We start from the raw sequence: 22527 nt of genomic DNA on the forward strand, positions 1-22527 counted from the left end.
TGTGTTCAATGTGTACCAGATTTCCAGTATTTGCAGGTATTAGTTTTATTTGATTTAAAAATGATCTTGCACTAATAATTAGAGGGGAGTTTTTTGCATGTTAGATCTACTTTCAATATGCTGAAGTTTTAAAACATGAACATTTCTACAGCTGGCATCGAAACAGCAATAATTTTTATGTCAACTTATTGCCAATTGAAGATTAACATATTTGACTTGAATGTTTGTTAATGCTGTTATTTCTGATACAGACATGGATTAGCATCTAGTACTTATCACCATAGTCATCAAAATGAGTGAATAATTAAAGATGTAGCCATATTCAAATTAAATATATTTTAATATTACTCAGTTATGCCAGTATCTATGTTACAAATCACAACTGGACTCAGCTTTAATGTCACTGACAGCAAAATCAGTGATCCAGAGTTACCTTAGAGTTCCTTGGAGTCCAAGGTACCCTCACAGTGCTGTTTGGAAAGGAATTCCAGGACTCGGACCTAGTGGCAATGAAGGGACAATGATATGTTTCCAATTTAGGATATTGTGTGTCTTGGAGGAGAACTTTGAGGTGGTGGTGTTTTTATGTGACTGTTATTATGATCCTCATAGATGGTAGAGGGCACAGTTTTGGGAGGAGCTATTAAAGAAACATTGGTGCGCTGATGCAGTGCCTCTTGTAGGTTGGTACATACTGAAGCTATGGTGTGCTGGAGGTGGGGGAGTGAATGTTTGAGGTGGGGGATAGGGTATTGATCAAGTGGGCTGCTTTATGCTGGATGTGTGTTGACAGAACTGTATTTATCCAGTAAGTGGAAAGTATTCTATCACACTCTGACTTGTAGGTGGTCAAAAAGATTTGGAGATTCAGGAGGTTAATCATTCACTCCTGACTTACTCTTGTGGTCACAGCATTTATGTGGCTGGTCCAATTAAGTTTCTGGTTAATGATGACCCTCAGGATGTTGATAGTGGGGGAATTCAATGATGGTAACATCATTGAACGTCAGGGGAAGCAGTTAGATTCTCTCTCGCTGGACATGGTCATTGCCTGGCACTTTGATGACATGAATATTACTTGCCACTTATCAGTCCAAGCCTGGATGTCATCCAGGTTATGTTGCATGTGGGCACAGACTGTTTTCTTATCTGAGGAGTTATGAGTGAAATGCTGCAATCATCAGCAAATATTCCCACTTTTAACAGTGAGGTGTAAGCATAGTGGTATTGTTACTGGGCTAGCATTCCAGCGACCCAGGTTCAAATCCCACCATGGTGGATGGTGAAATTTGAATTCAATAAAAAATCTGGAATTTAAAGTCTAATGATGATAATGAAACGACTGGAAGAGGACAATACAGAGTGAAAATCTGCCATTGCAGGTAAAATATCCTTTTTCATGCCCGCTACCGCACCTAGTGCAAATCTGGCATGATTCCGCCCCGCATATCGCATTCACCACCTATATCCATCCATTAATTCTCTGGCCTAAATCCTTTTGAAAGTCATTATTAACAACCTTCGTACCACTCTAGGCACTCCACACCAAAAACAATTGTTACTTTGTGTGCAAAATAGTTATATCTGATCTGACCATTCACCACCACCTTCACCTGTACTGCTTCCTTTCTGAACTTCATTCCATACAACTTCATGGTCATTCTTGAGGCCATTATAGATACTTGTCAGTATCTGTTGAACACTATAAGGACCTTTATTTCCTCTTCTTGAAACTTGGAAGTCTAATGTCAGCTGTTAGGTGAGTAATCCTGTGCTACACAATTTTCAGAGCCACAAAGCATTTTCTATAATATGGAAATAAAAACCCAAACAATACTCTAAATTGGAATGATCCAATGCCTTGTATGTAGATTCAGTATCAAACCATTATTTGTGTTCTATCCAATCTGCTAAATGACAAGGATCCTATTGGCCTTATTTACCACTGCCATATATTGTCTATATGGTTTCTCCAACCTATCCACTATCAGGGAGATATAATAATTTACATAATATTATTGGAATTTATTGTAAAGTGGAGTAATAGTAGGGTCTGTCTCAATTGCGGGGGGTGGTGCGGTGGGGGTGTGTGTGTGTATATGTGTGACTTAATTGAATGAAAGGCAGCTTCTCTGGAGAATTTGATGTAACAGAAGATCAGCTAGGTTTGAAATGTTAAGTACGTAAACATAGGTGTAAAGGGAACATTTGCATTGTTAAATAAACCAGGCTAGTTTGAATTCAAAAGAGGGAATGAAATATTACACCTAGCCAGGGGAAGTTAAGAAACAGTGTGTTTATTTTCCCAAAGATTACTGGTAAAATTGATACTGCAATAGATTTTATTATTAGCGAGGCAGAAGTCCAAAGAGATAGCGAAACAAAGGGAATTTGCATTCAAAGGGGAAAATATGTATAAAAGAGAGAAGGTTGTGTGTAAGGGCAGATATTCTAAGATCTAACAAGTGTGAAAAGCCTTCAGCATCTAAGCCTCAAGCTGCTGTTCTACAAGGAACTGAAGTTAAGAAAACTCACTTTGAATTTGACTGTTTCAGGGTATTGTGCGTTACTTTGCCAGGGTTTTATAAAATCTGTGTGTCTTACTGTTGCCTTAACAAAAGTGTAACTGGGAGTTAGATTAATTAGTGGATTTAGAAGTTATCATAATAATAATTTGTAGATTTATGCGTGTACTTAAAATCATTTCCTCTATTAATAAAAGTTTAATTTAGCTTTGTAAGAAACCTGTAAGACACGGTGGGTGGTCTTATTACTACTGAATTCAAGGCACACATCTCGAAATATATTCATATTGCAAAACAAAACAGTAGTTGCACTGTTTCAAGTTTCCCTCTGGGATTTGAGCAGCTCAGCATTTACCATCGGCTGTGCCATAACAACAGTATGCCATATCATTTCCCTGTGCTTTTTAAATAAATTAACAGCATTTAGTTTATAATTCCTATGTTTATCCCTCTACCCTCATTTAATAGTTTTACACCTGAACTTATTTTCATATTTCTCATTTTACTCTAGCAAATTCCTTCTGCTGCTAATCAGGCTATTCTTAATTGTTTACAAAGACCTGCCTTCCCTTTACCTTGTTATCAACAAATCTTTGTACTTTTGACTCTATCCTTCCAAATCATTGATTTACAATGTAAATAACAAGTTTCAGCATTAGTCCTTGGGGCACCAATTTACCACTCCCTGCCATTCCAATGCAGCTTCATGAATGAGCACCCACTATCTCCTTTGATGCAGTCACTAACTGTGGAAGGGAGAGTAAAATTCTAAGCATGTGAGTGATAAAGAGGTGGAAAGTTTGAAAAAGACTAGGAAAAGAATTGCATTTATATAGCACCTTTCCTATCCTCAGAACATCCCAAACAATGGAACAGCCATTAAATTACTTCTTTAAATGCAATACTGTGTTGGGAAACAGAGCAGCCAATTAATAAACAAGGATTTACATACCAAAGTGAGATAAAAGACCAGACGATGCTCAGAGAACTCCCTTCCATTCTTGAAACATTGTGGTATTCTTTTATGCATCCAGCTGAAAGGTCAACTAGGGCCTTAATTGTTATCTCATTTGAAAGCCTGCACCCCTCCAACAATGTAGTACTCTTCACAGCTAAACTACACAAGACAGTAAAAGCAAGTACTGAGGTATGGAAAGGCAATAAAGGATAAAGTCACCAAAACAAAGGATTTCAAGTTAAAATGTTCATATATTAATTCACAGAATCTAAGGTGGAATCGCCGCAGATTTGTGCTAAGTGCAGTAGCGGGAGTGAAAAAATACATTTTACCCACTGGCCACAATGGTGGATTTTTGCGCTGTTATGATTCCCAGCTGAGGTTACCCCTGGACAAGCCTGATCCCAGAGTAGAACCCAGTTTGATATAATCTAACTTTTACTTTGTTTGTTTAAATACATGGAGAATAGTTACTGAACAAAGGCACAGGAGTCAGCTGATGAACTTTTAATAAAAGAATAAAACATTTATTCAACAAGAGAAGATTAACTATTTTACAATACTCCTTCACCTACAATGATACCTTTACAGATATGTACAGATTTGTAAGGATAACACAATCTGCAAAAGCTATCTTATACTTTAATGTTCACAGTAAATACAGTCCATGTAAACCTATGGCACCCTGTGGTCAGAGAGACCACACTCTGAAACCAATGTCACCTCAACTAGATGCCTGTCACACTGTGAGCCAACCAGTCTCACTGAACTCTGTTTTTCACACAAGGGTTCCAACCTCCACTCTCCAAGACCCCAAGACTCTTCCAAGGCCTTGGAACCTTCTCCCAAACCAAAGCTTTCTCACAAACACCTTCCACAAGGGTTCACCTTTAGGGTTTTGAATTCTCTTTCTGATGTTCCTCTCCCCTGGGTCACCACATGCTTTCAAGTTATCTTCCATGCACTATTTCTCATCAACTCAGCCTTAACAGTACACCAGTGCTTCACATGCCCATAGCAAAGAATTACAGACCTTCAGTTGTCTCTTTGAATCTTCTTACTTCTTGCAAGCTGTTCTAACTGCAATCTGTAGCTTGGAGCCTTTCTCTCTGCACCTCATTCTTAACTTCACTTAACAGGATCTATTCCCAGGTTCCTGTCCTTCCTTTAACTACAAGGTTTCCTTGCACTTTCCCTTCTTCCACTTCCCTGGGTTTTGTTTTTTTTTTCTTCACTTGGGACCTTTTTGTTGTTTTGGGAAATGTGCAGTTCCCTCTCCCAGTGTCCAGTCTCTCTGGGGTCCTAGCTTCAGCTGAACTTAAAACTGCTGTTTCTTTAGTTTTGTGTGTATGTCTGTGGGAGGAACCTGCCTATCTGCTCCCCCCTTTTGCTGGGCAACTGCTCTACTCTTTCTACTCTTGTGTGTTTACTTTTACTTTATAGGTATCATAAACTTCTCATTAGAAATGCAAGTAGCCATTTAAAGTGAAACTAAAACTCCATTTGACCTTTCTTAACACACAGATTCGGAAATACAAATCAAACTTAAACTTCAAAGATAAATCTCATTCCTAATACCCACAAATACAAATATACCTCACTTAAACTATCTTTATTTCCTAACAGTGCCGTATCCTCCCCTTCCCACCTCATTTAATATGCAGCCACAGGAAACACACTGTCTCGATAGTGTGTGGCCTCTGAATAGCCCATCACATTGTTACCTCACCAATTCCTCTCTCCAGATGCCATATCTAAACTGGAACTGCGCACACAGTTCTCAATGCTTGCAGCCCAGGAGTGTTCCAGTGAAGACATGGCCCGGAAAGTCAAGAAGAGCTCAGTCACTGGAATGCCTTTTGGAGGCCCGCCATGATGTTCTCTACCCCGGTCTGGCCACAGGAGGTCCAGAAATCTCACTACTGGGCTTGGGAGGTGATGGTCAGTGTCAACGCAGAGGTTGAGCATCCAGTGCAGAAAGAGGATGAATGATCTCATCCGTGCCACCAGGACACCCATCTCATCACTCTAAATTCAGACACTCACAAGGCCATCACATGCCCACTGGCATCTCACTCACTGCCAGCTCAAGGGACATCACCACTCACTCTCTCACACACATCCCCACATTTCCATCTGGCCTCATCTCCTCTGGAGACTGCCTCTTCAGCCCTCACCATCTTGAGGCCACTTGCGCTTATCAACATGTGCCTCACTTTGAGGTACACCCCCCTTCCCTAGTACAACCTCGCCCTGCAGCCTCTTCCCTTGCCTGAGGCCTCTTCTCCCCCTTCCCCAAGCAAGCCCTGGCCCTACAGCCATTGAAAAGCCTTATGGCTGGTCTGGTAGGTAGACACCTGCCCATGAGCCCCCTGAAAGTGAGGCAGTGCTGCCTGCGAAGCCTGGCACTGATGACCACAAGGGCTGCCTGAAGCAAGGTAGGCAAACAATCCTCGAACTCCAAGGAAAGTGCAGCTCGCTAGGTGCACGTCACTTATGTACAGTTGTGAAAAACGCCACCGTGATTGCCTGAGTGATCCAGTGTGGAGGGGGGTGATTCTGGAAGCAGGGCTTATGATGAGGTGTTAGGTTCCTGTCGTGCAGCGGTGCGAAACACAGCCCGTCATTGACAGGCAGAGTAGACAGTTGCAAACAGGTTTCACGATGGTGTGAAACCAATTTTTGGCCTTCTCGTCACGTTGTCCTCTCAGCCCGACATGGTGCCTACTGGAGTGGAGAATTGACCCCTAACATCATTGATCTAAATAGCAGAGTCATGATATAACAATCAGTGAAATATGGTTATGGCTGGGTCAACACTGAATATAAAATATTCCTGAGTAAAAATCTTTCGAGATGCATATGGGAGGGTTGGTGCCATTAAGTGGGAACACTATCATAGCACTAGAGGATAAGGGCTGAATTTTGCCGTTGATGAGCAAGGGGTGGGGCCTGCTCACCAACGCGTAAAATGATGCGGGATGACGTCGGTGGGGGGGCTCCAAAGCAAAATCAGCTGTGCGCCCGCCGACCTGTCTATGGCCAATTGAGGCCATTGACAGGATCATTGAAACCATTAAAGGACCTGCCCGTCCAACCTTAAGGTTGGCGGACAGGCCAAGAGCCCCGGCGGGGAATAGAAAAACATGAAACCTTATCCACAGGCGGGGTGAGGTTTCATGTCGGGATTTTAAAAGTTTAATAAAGTTTTAATGTAAATTATGAACATTGTCCCATCTCATTGTCACATGAGGGGGCCATGTTAAGGATTTTCTTTTCTATTTTTAATGTTTTTATAACTGTCAGTGATCTCCCTGAGGCAGCACTTAGCCTCAGGGAGATGTGTACTCTTTTGTGCGCATGCACGAAAGAGCACACTCTCGAATTTTGGGAATCCCCTCCCACCCCCTGCCTGCACAGGGAGCGCATAGCGCTTTCTGGTGGAGGTCATGCTGGGCAGGCCTTAATTGGCCCACCCTCGTAAAATGGTGGTGGAGCCCATTTCTCCGGTGGGGATCGGCTCCCCACCCGCCGGGGATTGGGTTGGGCCCGCCTGCCCATACGGAAGGCAGAAAATTCTGCCCTAAAGATTTACATGCAAACACAATCCCACAATATCTCAATAAGCTAACAGACCTTGAAGTTAACTCATAAACATACCTTCATTGTTCTTTGAGATGTATTGACTTCCCCATTGGGTTTAGGGTAATGCCACAAGAATATTTTTACAAATGCAATGCTCACAGGATTGAGCCTTACCTATTGGGAACACATATTACATGTTTTTGGTCATTTTGTTTTGCCTATTGAAATTAACTTTTACAAGTGCAACTCTAAAATAGTTAGATCCTTTCACCAGACTGTGTTTCACAGAATTATGATGTCTCTCTCCTATTAATATCACCCTGCTGCTTGTGAATAGAAGTCTGCATTTTTTAAGGTCCAGGACTACGTGCTGAGGGACACAGTTAAGCTCGGGGCAGCCGCCGCAAAGGCGCAATGGGGAAGGGTCGCTACCTAAGACCTTTCTGCCACAGTGCACTGGGGGGCTGGGAACTGTAAAGAGCCCCTCAGGCTGTACAGATTAAAATGTATGTCTGCAAATGATTGTAATATTCATTGTTTGTTCTGATACACCTTGTGTTTCATGTTGTAAAAGTTGAACCTGTTTGTATTTTTGTAATGGTGATTTGAAAAGGTTCGAAATGTTTTTGAAGATTTATGAATAAAGTATATTTTTGCAAAAAAAAAGTATTTTAATGACTCATGATTTAAGAAAATGGTTCGATTCCTAACTAATCTTTTATTGTATTCTCTTTCATGCTGTCTTTCAATGCCTCACACCAGTAAAAATGCAAATATGACATGTAAATTGAAACATTCAAAATCTAGTCAGGTGACAAGATGTTAAGTATCTTTCTCCTGCGGGTGCCCAGATTGATCTGCTTTCTTTGTATTTATTTGCAAAAATTTGATAATTTAAGCCTTAAAACATACATGAGGGTGTGAATTAAAGGCCATGAGGTTGACTTCATAATCTCCATGTTACAGCAGGGAAACTGCACTCACAGGAATCATGGCCCGAGATAGGCTACAACATTGTAGCCCTGGTTTGACAATCTGGGATACCTGTGGGAATGGCTGCATGTCAAGAGTACAGGATAGTAGAAGTATCCTGATCATTCCATATCTTCACCTTGCTCTTACCTAAGCTAGCTTAGGAATCTTCCACTGAACCCTATAGTAATGTAAATGTTCTCTTCAGCTATGCTGCAGGCAGTCCATTTATGACATGAACATAAATGATTGGATAGAGCAAGCAACTATCCCTAAATTATACATTACTAGCTCTCAATTAATGGATTCTGAAACCTTATCTTCTTTAAGTAAACACTGCATGGTCATGTGGACACCAGTGATATTTATGAATTTAAGATTCATTATTTAAAATCATAGTTTTTAGCCATTAATTATTTTTCCTGGTAAATCAATAACAATCATATGAATCTCCAGGAAATTTGCATTCATGGGGGAGTATTTTCTCCCCGTCTGGGGGGCTGGGTAGGAGCGAATGCAGGTGGGCGCACAGCCGACCCCATTTTATGTGGGCGGGCCAATTAATGCCTGCACAGCATGACGCATGCTTGGAAGCGCTGAGTGCGCAAAAGAGCTCAGAAATCTCCCTGAGGCACAGAGCTGCATCATGGAGATTATTTAAATTATTAGAAATCAAAGTAAAGAAAGAAAAAAAAACTTAAGACATGTCCCTCATGTGACAGTGTCACATGAGCTGGGACATGTCTATGAATTTTATTAAAATTTTTATTGAAGTTTAAAAACCTTCATGAAACCTCATCCCGCGCGTGGATGAAGTTTCATGAAAAATGCGAAGGCCGTCTGGGCTCTTCGCCTGCCCGCCAACCTTAAGGTTGGACAGGCAGCTATTTTCATTGTTTAAATTGCTATTTAAATGGCCTTAATAGGCCTTTGACAGTTTGGCAGGCATGCAGCCGACTCCAGTGTGCGCCCGCCGAACTGAAGATCTGAATGACGCGCAATGACGTCAGGACACATGCCTGACCGCGTGTCATTTTATGCATTGGCGAGTGGGACCTGCCCCCACACGCCGACCCAAAGATTCTAGCCATAGTTTCATACATAGCTCCAGCTGGGGTCACCCCTGTATCAAATAATGCAATAGCAATTATGCATTTTCTTTCTGATCATTTGACAAGCTTCAGCATGCTAATTATAAGAGAAAGACAGTGTGAGTTGAGAATTGTTGCATGCTATATGGTTTGATGAGAGGATCAAACTTCTATTGTTAGTCTGAGCTCTCACAAACAGAAATTGAGCATGAAATGGTTTAAAACAGCAATGAATTGTGCCATAGAGTTTTCCAAATAGACTGCATGTAGTGGAAATCAGAAATAAAACAGAACACCGTGGAAATACACAGCAGGTCTGTTAGTGTCAGAAAAGAAGAGAAACATATTATTGCTTTTGAAAGAGGCACTTCATTGGAATTCAACTCTGATGATGCAGCTCTAACCAAAATTATTTTCAGATGATAATATATTTTCCAGCATTTTCTGTTTGTACTTTTGAATGACTGTAGGTCAGTACCCTGGGGACATTACTCTCTTCAGGAGATATTTTCCTCTGTGCTTTTATAAATGTGACCATCCCATAATCTAAATAAATATTATCTGAAACACTCTAACAGCCACAGCCAGAGTTTACTAAAACAACTCCCTTTAACTTTAAGTACAGAGGACAATTTAGATGGGACAGAGACATCTTTGGTTCGAAACAAGAAATATCTAATTGTCTTGTATGCAAGAACTTTTCTACCAGCACCCTACATGTGATTTGTGTTGTGCGATATACATGAAAGTTTGCAATTCCTTCACTACAATGCAATCTAACAGTAATTTACTACCAATAGTCATATTTAGTTTGAAATCTTAAGTATTTAGTTTAATAAATTATTTAACGAATAACATGAACTGCCAGATCAAGCTTTTGTGTGGTAATCTACACTTTCACATTAATTACCAAAATTTATAATGGCTGCAAATGATAAATAAAACTGTATTGTTGAAATAAACTCTGATCTGTGATAGATAACTACATAACCATTCAGGTTTGTCTCTTAGTTTAATCTTGTTAGGCTTATATTAATGATGTAGTCTTCAGTTCAATCGGAAGATACTTCAGATAATATTTATTTTGTTCATGGGTTGGGCAATGCTGTCAATGTCACATTTATATCCCATCCCTAGTGGCCCTTTAGAAGGTAGTGGTGGCCTTCTCCTTGAGTACCAACAATCCATCTGCTGATAGTCCTCCAACATTGGTATCAGGTAGGAAATTCCAAAGTATTGATCTAGAAGTGGTAAAGGAATAGTGACATATGTTGAAGTCAGCTTAGAAGAGTACATAGTCTTGATGTTCACTCCAAGCACTGCTGCCCTTGTCTTTTTTCATGTTAGAGGTACTAGAGAGGGAGGTCATTGCAGTAATTTTGAGGAATTGCTGCAGTCATCCTGTGGGTAATATATACTGAAGTCATAGGGAATCACAGCGGTGATATTGAATCTAGTGGCGTGGGGCTGATCAAGCAAGTTAATCTGCCCTGGATGGTGTTGAGCTTCTATGTGTTCCAGCATCACCCATCCAGGAAAGTATGAATATTTGAAATCACTCCTGATTCGTGCCTTGTAGATGGAGGAGAGGCATTTGGGAGGGCAGGGAGGGGGTTAAGGGAGACGTTATGGGGTTAGTCATTCATCATGATGTACCCAGCTTCCAACCTGCCCCAGTAGTAACAAGGTTGATATGGTTGTGCCAGTTAAGTTGGTGATCATTGATGATATGTTAATGGTGGGAACCTAAGTTGGCAGTGCCATTGAAAGGCAATGGAGATAGCTGGACTTTCTCTTGTTTGGGACAGCAGTTATCTAATGTTCATATTGTGTTAGTGTTACTTGTCATTTTTCTTCTACAAAAACTGTTCCCTTACTTCTGAGTAATTGACCTCCAATTTTTGACTCCCCTCAATGTTCTTGCACAGTTGGGGCAGATTTAAGACCCATGACTATCCCAAAAGCGATTGGAAATTGACACACTTGGCTAAATCTACGTGAAAGACATGATGTTTACCAGAATGAGGTGGAACTCTTGGTGGACAAGATGATGTTCAAGAACATCAAAATCTAGGCTATTGGACCCAGTGCTCCCAATGCTGGAATTTCTCAAAAAAGCTTAGATAAAACTTGGGTATTTCCAGAATAATAGGGCTTTATATTGGACCCCAATGTGAATCCCATTTAAAAAAAAATCATTCACAGGATGTGGGCTTCATTGGCTGGGCCAGCATTTACTACCCATCCCTAATTGTCCTTGAGAAAGTGGTGGTGAGCTACCTTCTTGATCTTCTGCAGTCCATGTGATTTTGGAACACCCACAGTGCTGTTAGGGAGGGAGTCCCAGCAACAGCGAAGTAATGGCGACACATTTCCAAGTCAGGATGGTGACTGGCTTGGAGGGGAACTTCCAGGTGATGGTGTTCCATCTATCTGCTGCCCTTGTCCTTCGAGGTGGTAGTGGTCATGGGTTTGGAAGATGCTGCCGAAGGAGCCTTGGTGAGTTCCATTCTGGAGTAACCTTTCAATTTGAAGTGATTCAGGGTTTTGGATGTCACTCACTAAACATATGAAATTTTAAATTCACGAAACTCTCCATAACTCTAATTACTCTGCCCCCTATTACCACAGCAACTGTCTACTGAGACCAACAATGTTTCTCTTTTTTTTTTGGCTTGCCGCAACCTTCAATATTTGAAGAAGTCTTTGGGCTATCCTAGATCTCCTCTCTGTGGATTCCAGCTCAGCAGAAATCAGGGATATGCCATTTGTTTCAGAGTGTACATCTTGACTGATTGGTGCTGAACAGCCTTGTCCCCAAATGCAAAGAAGCAAACTTTCCCAAGAAAGAAATTCACATCCACACAGGCTAAAGATGCCTTGTTATGACATGTGTGCCAGGTGGACCAAATCCATGAGGGAATCTTCACCATGCTTTCACAACAGCTTTGCAATTTGTATTTAGTATAGGATGTATGTACTGAACTCAGAGGTAATAAATCCACCAAGATCTTTAGAGATTTAAAAAAAATAAATTAATGTATTTGTTAACAAAATAGAAGATTTCAAGCACATGCATAAGACTACAATTACCACTAGAATAACTTCTAAAATTCCTAATCTGATCCCCAGTTACACTCCCTTTAAGGCAATAGTCCAAAAATTGGTATAAATATTAAACAAACTCAGCAAGTTAACACAATACCTTGGACAGTGGAATTCCAAATGGCTTTTCCCAGCTTCTGTTTTGTTAGACAACAGACTTATGCACAAATGCTGGAGGCTTCATTAAGGCTATTTCACACACTCCTATTAGATCTCACATGGCCTTCTGACACATAACCTTTCATTCTCTTTTATATGTGTTTCTCCTTTTTTAATATGTAAATTCTATTGTTCCAGATGTTTTTGAAACTGTATCTTCCTCATAACATAAAAACTTTCATGGTGCCAATATTGCCAGTAACCTTTGGGAAAAATAAACACATTCCTCAGCTTTGCTTATCTGGCTAGCTGTAAACAGACTAAGATCCCTTTGAAATCCAAATATCCCTTCATTTATCTAAAAATGCAAATTCCCTTCACACCTTACATGCTAAGACAGCATCCATGTTTACTCATTAGCATGTCAAATACGTAGGTTGAGAGTTGATCTCATTGAAACATAAAATTCTGACAGGGATGGACAGACTGGATGCAGGGATACTATTTCCTCTGGCTGGGCAGGATGGAACAAAGGGTCAGTCTCAGGATATGGTGTAGACCACTTAAGACTGAGCTTAGTAGAAACTTCTTCACTCAAAGGGTGGTGAACCCATCGAATTTCCTACCACAGAAGGCTGTGGGGCCAAGAAACTGAATATATTTAAGGAGGAAATAGTTTCTGAACTTTTAAGGCATCAAGGGGTATGTGGAGATTGCAGGAGTATGGCGTTGAGATAAAGGATCAGCCATGATCATATTGAATGGCAGAACAGGCTCAAAGGGCTGAATGACCTACTCCTGCTCCTTTTTCTATGTTTCTAGGTATTGCGTTCTGAAAGGCCACTTGAGATTAATATGCTAATGAGACATTTCACTTTCTGTGCTGCTTCAAGCAAATTCAGAATCCCAGGTACCTACTTTTCTGATATTAATAGATTAATAGCTTTTTTCTCTTTCTCAATTTCAGATATTTCAGATAATTGGGACCAGAGCCGACTCAGATCCAATTCAAAATCTTCAGTTCAGCTAATTAATTTTTTCCTAGTGAATTCTGCTAGAGTTACCATTTTTTTTCCCTGATTTATCCCCCAGTTCCACTGCAGCTCTAGAATAAGCCCTGATGGTCATTTGATAGTTCCTACTATGTTTGGAACTGTCTGCAAGTTAGTATATTCAGAAAAGATAGCTGCTATGAGCTGTTCTAACTTTGGCTTGAGGCAGTCTGGAGACCTTTCTTATGCCTACTGTATTTGCTTTGCAATGCAAAGAAATGCAATATTGAAAGAATGTACCAACTTACTCATAGTTAATATTTTAACCCTAGATCTTCCTACCCCTCCTTTATTTGTTCACAGGATGTGGCCATTGCTGGCAAGGCCAGCAATTATTGCATAACTCTATTTGCCCTTGAGAAAGTTATGTTGAGTCATTTTCTGCTGCTATCCATGTGGTATAGGTACTGTCAGGAAGGAAGTTACAGGATTTTGACATAGCGGCACTGAAGGAACAATTGTATAATTTCTAAGTCAGGATGGTGAGTGGCTTAGAGATGAACTTGCAGTAGGCGGTGTCCCCTTGCATCAGCTGCCCTTGTTCCTCACGATAATAAAGGTCACAAGCTTTGAAGGTGCTTTCGAAGGAAGCCAAGCGAGATGCTGCAATTTATCTTGTAGGTGGTACAAACTGCGGTCACAGTGGGCTGGTGGTGGAGGAAGTGAATGTTTAATATGGAATGTTTAAGTAGGCTGCTTTAATCTGAATGTTGTTGACCTTATTGAGTGTTATTCGACCTGCACTCATTCAGGCAAATGGGTAGTATTCCATCGCACTGCTGACTTGTGCCTTGTAGATGGTGGACAGGTTTTGGAATTCGAGAGGAATTCCCAGCCTCAGACTGCTCAGACTACTGTAGATGCAGTTAATATATACTGGTCCATTTAGTATTCTGGTCAATGGTAACTCCCAGGCTGTTGTTACTTGGAGATTCAGTGATGGTAATATCACTCACTGTCAAGGGGGAGATACATTGTCTCTTGGTGGAGATGAGCATTGCCTGGCGTTTATGTGGGATGAATCTTACCTTGCCAATTATCAGCCCAAGCCTTAATGTTGTCCGAGTCTTGCTGCATGTAGGCACAGGCTACTTCAGTACCTGAGGATTTACAAATTGAACTGTGGGAACCAATCACCCCACAGACTGCAGCGGTTCAATAAAGTAGCTCACCACCACCTCTTCAAAAGCAATTAAGGATTGACGATATATGTTGGCCTTGCCAGCAATGCCTATAATTCATGAATGAATTTTTTAAAATTCTAGAATATCTGCAACTCCCGCTCAGACTATCCCAGCATACTTCAGCTAGTGAAAACACCTGGCAAATTTTGGTTTCTGTCACCTATTCCAGACTTTCCAGGCTGAACATTTCTATGACCACATCTTCAGTAGAGTCCATGATTTGAGTTTCCGTGACCCAGTATCTTGATACCTGTCCATTGAAAGTATTTTTTTTAAAGTCTTGGGATCTCTTTTGAACCATCTGTTTTGCCTATGGAGAGATGAGTCTTGTCGGTGATTGGAGTAACATCCTGTGATGTCATTTTAAGGCCCTGTTCTATGTTGAGTTAATTAACATTAAACCAGAGTGTTGGTAGGAGCATTATACTTGGAATCATTGCCACTAGCTTATGGAGGGAAAAATAATCAGCCACTGTATCTTTGCTTCTGATTTTTATTCAGTGACTGAAACTGGAGGTGTGCCTGTCTGAATGAGAACTAGATTTAGCTTAGCTATTGTTCTCCCTTATGTTTGATAGCTAGCTATCTGAAGATGTATGTGAAGAATGACCATTTGGATAAGTACAGGACGGTGACTAGGATCCATGATATGGTATCCCAGTATGGAGTTAATGCCTTCACAAGACCAGGGAGAAAATTGTGGACAGTCTTTTGTTTCAGTAAAATAGTGAAAAAATCCCCAACACAGTGAGTTCACTCTCCCTCAGCCTGCAATTATTAGGCCCAGAGCTCCTCCTGCAAAAAGAGGGAGGGAACATCAAAAATAATCCAAAATGATAAATTCACCAACTTTCCTAGCCTATATAATGTAAATAACAATGCTGGTGACTGCACCCTCTGTTTATGATAGAAGCTGCAGTAGTACAGAATTTGCTAACAGCAGCAGAAGCCCTACTCTACTTCAAAGCAACAAATTAAAAATGCATTTTCACCGGTCAAATCTAAGGACAAACAAAATATTTAACCAGGCAAATTAATCTCTAAATAAAAACATAACCATTTTAAAATCCAGTAAATCTGTCTTAATTAGCTATCTTGCACTAATACTGTCTTCAGAGGAAATTGATGGATGAGTACATGTATTAATTACTGCTGGAGATGTCTTTCTAGTCTGTCCTTTCATATTCTTTTATTTTTACATGTCATGAGAACAATTTAGTGTAACAACTTTAACACTTGCATTGTGCCTTTAATAGAAAATATTAATAGGAAACTATACTCTGATGAAAGCTTTCATGTTACAATAATAGTGTTGGTTGATGTAAATATTAATATTAATAATGACCACTAGGCATCAAATACTGCACTAGACCATCAAGGAATATGAATACATGCTTACCACCGAACTGCCAGGGATTTGGTTAAAAACAGACTGCAAGGATATAAGGAAGGCTGTTAGATGTGACGTTTCACGTAATCATGCATTTGATTACATATCTTATACATAATTCAGATCATCTCCCTTGCTCTTGCCTCCTAGATGTTGGTCTGCCCACTTGATTTTCAGAGAAAGTGTTTTACGACATTAATATTTGTTCATGTTGTTAAAAGATTCTGCCATTGTGGGAAAATTCTGTTTTTTGGCAATAGTACAATTATTAGAAAGTAAATAGAAGAAACAAAGAAAAGAAGATTTGCATTAATATAGCACCTTTCATGATCTCAGGATGTCCCAAAATGCTTCACAACCAATGAGAATCTTTTAAAGTACAGTCACTGTTGTAACGTAGGAAATGCTGTAGCCAATTTGTGCACTAAAAGCTTCCATGAATAACAATGAGATGAGGTTCAGATAATTTGTTTTAGTGGTGTTTATTGAGGGCTAACTATCGGCCAGGATATGGCCTTCTTCGAATAGTGTCATGGTATCTTTTATGGCTACTCAAGAGGGATAGATGGGACCTCAGTTTAGCGTTTCATCCAAACTGGGCAGTAACAAGAATTGGGACGGAATCGTCCCAGATTTGCACTAAGTGCGGTAGCGGGCAGGTTAAACAACATTTTACCCATTGGCTGCGATGATGGGTTTTCATACCGTATCATCCCAAACCTGCCACATTATTTATGCATTCTCAGGAAACATGCTGTTTCCATGGCAGGCGGGCTCCGATTCACGTGCCATGCCATCACCTCGCCGCTTCATCACACTGGGTACCGCATTTAAAGTACAGCTGCACTCAGTGCTTCCAGCCCAAGATTGCAACAAGAAAAACATGGCCCCAATAAACAAGAAGACCTCAACCCTTGAGCGCTCTTTGGACTCCATGGAGCCCCGCTGTGACATCCTGCACCCCCGCTCATGCCAACGGAAGGGCAGCAACATTATCAATTCGGCTTGGTAGTTGATGGCAATGGTGATAAGTGCCAATACTGCACAGACGCGGTTGGCCATCCAATGCAGAAAGAGGATCAATGATCTCATCTGTGCAGCCAGGGTATGGCAACCATTTCATCACTATAAACTCACACACTCAAGCCCATCCCACCTTCACTGGCATCTCACTCACGGCCAGCTCAAGACACATCACCACCTATTCTCACACACCTACCCTCAAATGTCCATCTGATCTCATCTCCTCTGGAGACTGCCTCCTCAGGCATCACCATCTTGAAGCCATTTGCACAGATTAACATGTACCCCAACACACACCCTGGGTCACCCTCCTTCCCCAGTACAGCCATCATCGTACAGACTCTTCCCTTGTCTGAAGCCACTACTCCACCTTCCTCAAGCAAGCCCTAGCCCTGCAGCCATTGAAATGCCACCCACAAATGGCTGATCAGGTAGGTAGAGACCTTCCGTGAGCCACCCTAAAGGAGATGTGGTGCTGTCTGTGAAGCCTGGCACTGATGACTGTGAGTGCTGCCCAAAGCAAGGTAGGCAAACAAACGTTGAAGTCCCAAGCAAAGTGCAGCCCACCAATTTTTTTTAAATTATTCATTCGGGGATGTAGGCTTCACTGCTGGGCCAGCATTTAATGCCCATCCCTAGTTGCCCTTGAGAGGGTGGTGGTGAGCTGCCGTTTTGAACTGCTGCAGTCTATGTGGTTTGAGCACACCCACAGTGCTGTTAGGAAGGGAGTTCCAGGGTTTTGACCCAGCTACAATGAAGGAACGGTGATATATTTCCAAGTTAGGAGGGTGAGTGACTTGGAGGGGACCTTTCAGGTGGTGGTGTTCACATATAGCTGCTGCCCTTGTACACCTAGACGGTAGTAGTCGTGGGTTTGGAAGGTGCTGTCTGAGGAACTTTGGTGAATTTCTGCAGTGCATCTTGTAGATGGTACACACTGCTGCTACTCTGCGTCAGTGGTGGAAGGAGTGAGTGTTTGTGGATGTGGTGCCAATCAAGTGGACTGCTTTGTCTTGGGCGGTGTCAAGCTTCTTGGGTGTTGTGGGAGCTGCACTCATCCAGGCAAGTGCGGAGTATTCCATCATACCACTGACTTGTGCCTTGTAGATGTTGGACAACCTTTGGAGTCAGGGGGTAAGTTACGCGTTGCAGGATTCCTAACATCTGACTTGCTCTTCTAGCCAGTATTTATATGGCTAGTCCAGTTCAGTCTCTGGTCAATGGTAACCCCCAGGATGTTGTTAGCTGGGGAGTCAGCAATGGTAATGCCAATGAATGTCAAGGGTCAATGGGGTTAGGTTCTCTCTTGCTGGAGATGGTTATTGCCTGGCACTTGTGTGGCATGAATATTACTTGCCACTTGTCAGCCCAAGCCTGGATATTGCCCAGGCCTTACTGCATTTGGACATGGACTGCTTCAGTGTCTGGGGAGCCGTGAATGGTGCTGCTTTTATGTCATTGGTTATCAGCTACACTTTGTCTGGCGAACTCTAGCTGCACCCTTGATATTAACACATTAGTTGGTGTTTGAAACAATACAGGCAGAGAGACTGATTAACTGAACAAACTTTGGTAGTTTATTGGAACTAAGGACAGAATGTTAACACCATGTGTGTTTCTTCAATCACCCCCAGCTCTAGACTCAGAGTTACCCAAGAAGGCCGCACTGTGTAGCGATTGGCCAATACAGTCATATGGTCAACTAACTACATTCTCTTAAAGGTACATAACACTCCACTTTACCACATCCCTCACCTTTATTTGAAGGTATAAGTGACAAGCATAATATCATCCCAATTATTTACATGAATAACTATTTACAAGTGCGGTCTCTCAGGAGAGTTGCTCGGACGTATCAAGTGTTGTAGCTCAATGGCCTCAGCTGTTTCTTCTGAGGTTCCCTCTTCAGGTGTCAACCATCCACCAGGCTCTTCAGCGGAAGTGGGCAAGTTTGTGTCTTCGACCATCTTGGGTCCAACAGGCCCCACTGGTACTTCCAAACCATGTGACATTTCTTCCACGTACGGTGCAGACCCAAACGCAAATGATGACGACATTCCTTCTTGTGGGACGACTGTCTGTCTTCTCCAGAGATGGTCCACTTGTTGTCTAATTGGCTGGCTGTTTAGCAATACAGTATAGGAGAGAGGTCCTGTCACAGCACTTACCTCGCTTAATAGCAAATTGGGCCCATCTCCAAAGTTCTTCATAAGGACTGTGTCTCCCACCACGAAATTTCTTTTATGATTATGGCCATCATGTCTGGTCTTCTGGGTCTCTTGGCTTCTCTCCGCCCTCCAGCCTAAATTCGGCCTGACAAGAGTTAGATGGTTGCGGAGACGTCTCTTCATTAGTAATGCAGCGTGGGCAATACCGGTGGTCATGTGTGGCGTCGTTCGGTATGCAAACAGGAACCCATGACAATCTGGTGCTGATGGAATCTCCATCCAGCTTTTTCATCCCGGATTTAAAAGTTTGGACTGCCTACTGAGCCAAACCATTAGAGGCGGGGTGCTAAGGCGAGGTTTTGATATGAGCTATTCTATTGAGGGTTGTTAACCTGTGGAACTCCCTGCTCGAAAATGCAGTCCCGTTATCTGACACAAGCACCTCTGGTAACTCGTGCACAGTCGCAAATGGTCTATGGTGGCAGCAGACATGGGTGACCGGACTTCGTAGACATCAGTCCGCTTAGAGTAGGCGCCTATGAGTAAAAGGAACATTGTGCCCAAGAAGGGCCCCACGTAATTGATGTGGAGGTGCACCCATGGCTGCCCCAGTCATTCCCAATGGAGGTAATGGGGTTCCTTTTGTATCTGCTGGCATTGGAGACAACTTTTGTCTAGGGTTTCGATGTCTGCGTCCATCGCTGGCCACTACAAGTAGCTGCATGCGAGCATCTTCACCCTACTAATGCCAGGGTGAGCACTATGTAATTTGGCCAGTAATGGCCTTCGCCCTCTCGGGGACACAATAACCCTTCTCCCCGGAGCAATATGCCATCCTGGCAGATGAACTCATATCTGTGATTGAAATAAAGCTTCATATCATCAGACTTTGGCTTACCTGACCATCCATTCAAGAACTGGTCCCGGACGTGAGATAAAAGTGGATCTCGGCTTGTCGACTCACTGATTTGTTTGGCCTGGACAGGGGAGGAATCCAAAAAATTTATTACTAAGACAGGTTCCTGGGGAATTGGAACCTTCACATTGTTATTTGGCAGGGTAGGCAGCTCAGAGTATCAGCATGTGTGATCTGGCTTCCCAATTGATGAATTAAAATGTATTTGTAAGCAGCCAATTTCAGTGCCCACCTCTGGATGCGAGCAGATCTGATGGGTGGTATCTTCTTATCGACCCCAAATAACCCCAGCAGAGGCTTGTGGTCAGATATAATGTGAAAATGGTGACCATGGAGGTACTGTTGGAATTTCTGACCACTAAACACAACAGACAAGCCCTCCTTTTCAATTTGAGAATACCATCGCTCTGCAGCACTGAGCGTGTAAGGTGTACAACCAATGGGTTGCTCGTAACCATCAGCCATCCGATGTGAAAGTACAGCCCCTACCCCATAAGGGGATGCATCGCAAGTTAAAATCAATTCTTTCTTTGGGTCAGAGTGGACCAGAGGGGCCAATGATCTTAACAATTGTTTTACCTTCAGAAACGCATCCTGGTGCGGAACTTGCCAAATCCATTTATGGCTTTTTTTAAGCAATGCATATAACAGAGTCAGTATGGTTGATAGATTTGGGAGAAATCACACACAATAGTGTATCATGCCAGAAAGGCCTTCAGTACTATAGCATTTCTTGGTGCTGGTGCCTTGCGAATAGCCTTGACCTTTTCTTCCATGGGATGCAGACCCTGTACGTCGACCTTATGGCCCATGTAACCTACCTCTTTGGCTTGGAAAATACATCTATCTCGCATTTCAGCATCTCCTCCAAATTAGCTAAGTGTTCTTCGTCAATTCGTCCAGTGACTAAAGACATCATGCAGATAAACAATGACATGGGGTAGTCCCTGAGGCAGATTTTCCATGGTACTCTGGAAAATAGCACATGCCGATGAGACCCCAAAGGTTAGTCGGGTATATTGATACAATGCTCGATGTATTGATGGTCATGAATTCCATAGTGCCTTCTTCCAACTCTACCTGCTGGTAGGCGTGGCTCATGTTGAGTTTTGAGTATGTGATGCTTCCTGCTAATTTCAAATATAATTTGTCAATCTTCAGTGTCAGGTGTCTATCAAGTTTGGCCACCTTGTTTACAGTTAGCTTAAAGTCACCACATAAGCGAACACTTTGGTCTGGCTTCAGTACGGGTACTATGGGTGCCGCCCACTCAGAAAATTACACCGGTTGTAAGATACCCGACTTTTCCAGCATGTTTACCTAGGTCTTGACCTTGTCCCATAGAGCATAAGGGACTGGTCTGGCTCTGATAAACGTGAGGGTTGCATTAGGGTCTAAGTGGATTTTGGCTTGTAGCCCACAAATCCTTCCTAGCTCATCACTGAAAATAGAAGTGTACTTTTTTAACAATTTCTGTAAGTTTCTTGTTCTGATTTGAAAAATCTTGGCCATTTGCAATTTAATCTTTTTGAGCCAGTTGTGATCAATTAAACTGGGGCCAGTCCCAGCTATTACTATAAGGGGTAAATTTTCAGATTGATCTCCATACTGCACAGGGACTTGACATATCCTCTTCAATCTTATTCCTTCACCCGCATGTGTTTTTAATTTAGTGTCCGATTGTTCCAAACTTAAAGGATGGCTTTATGTCTTGGGTAAATGAGTTTGTTGGCCAACTGAACTCTAACTGCATGCCTTCCTATGTTCTCATCAGTTGCTGCTTGCAATCAATAACGGGAAGAAACTAATGTAAGAATAAACAGTGACGGTTTATTGAGACATAGAGCAGAGCACCAGATCATACGTGCTCACTCAGAAATATCCAGAACTAAACTTACAACTCCCAATTGCCCATGCTGTACAGTGATCTGTTAGTGCTGCCACATGATCAGTATGCTTGCTTGAATTCACAATATTTTGTTAAATGCTTTAAAGAAGCTACATAACCAGCGATTGTCTCTCTTGGAAGCCTGTTCCTCAAATTGAATTTGAAATGCTACATAGCGACTGAGGGTTTTGGGTGCAGGTGGATTTTTACAATGTTTGCTAACTCGTCGAAAGTCTTCATATTGGGGGTGTTAAGTGACATGAGACTACAGATCAGCCCATACATTTTACCTCCGCATGTGGACAAAAGAATTGCCCTCTTCTTGTTCTCCCTCACGATGTCGTTAGCAGTAAAGAACAACGCTAGGGACTGAATTTTTCTGTCGGCGAGTTCAGGGCGGGGCCCACTCGCTGACGTGAAAATGATACAGGATGATGTTGGGGGGAACCTTTTAAATATTCAGGAAGGGGGGAGCACAGTGCGATCATCTGTCCGCCCACTGACCTGTCAATGGCCAATTGAGGCCATTGACAGGATCATTAAGGCAATTAAAGGCCCTGCCTGTCCAACC

This window comes from Carcharodon carcharias, chromosome 8, assembly GCF_017639515.1.
Source record: "Carcharodon carcharias isolate sCarCar2 chromosome 8, sCarCar2.pri, whole genome shotgun sequence".
Taxonomy (NCBI): Eukaryota; Metazoa; Chordata; class Chondrichthyes; order Lamniformes; family Lamnidae; genus Carcharodon; species Carcharodon carcharias.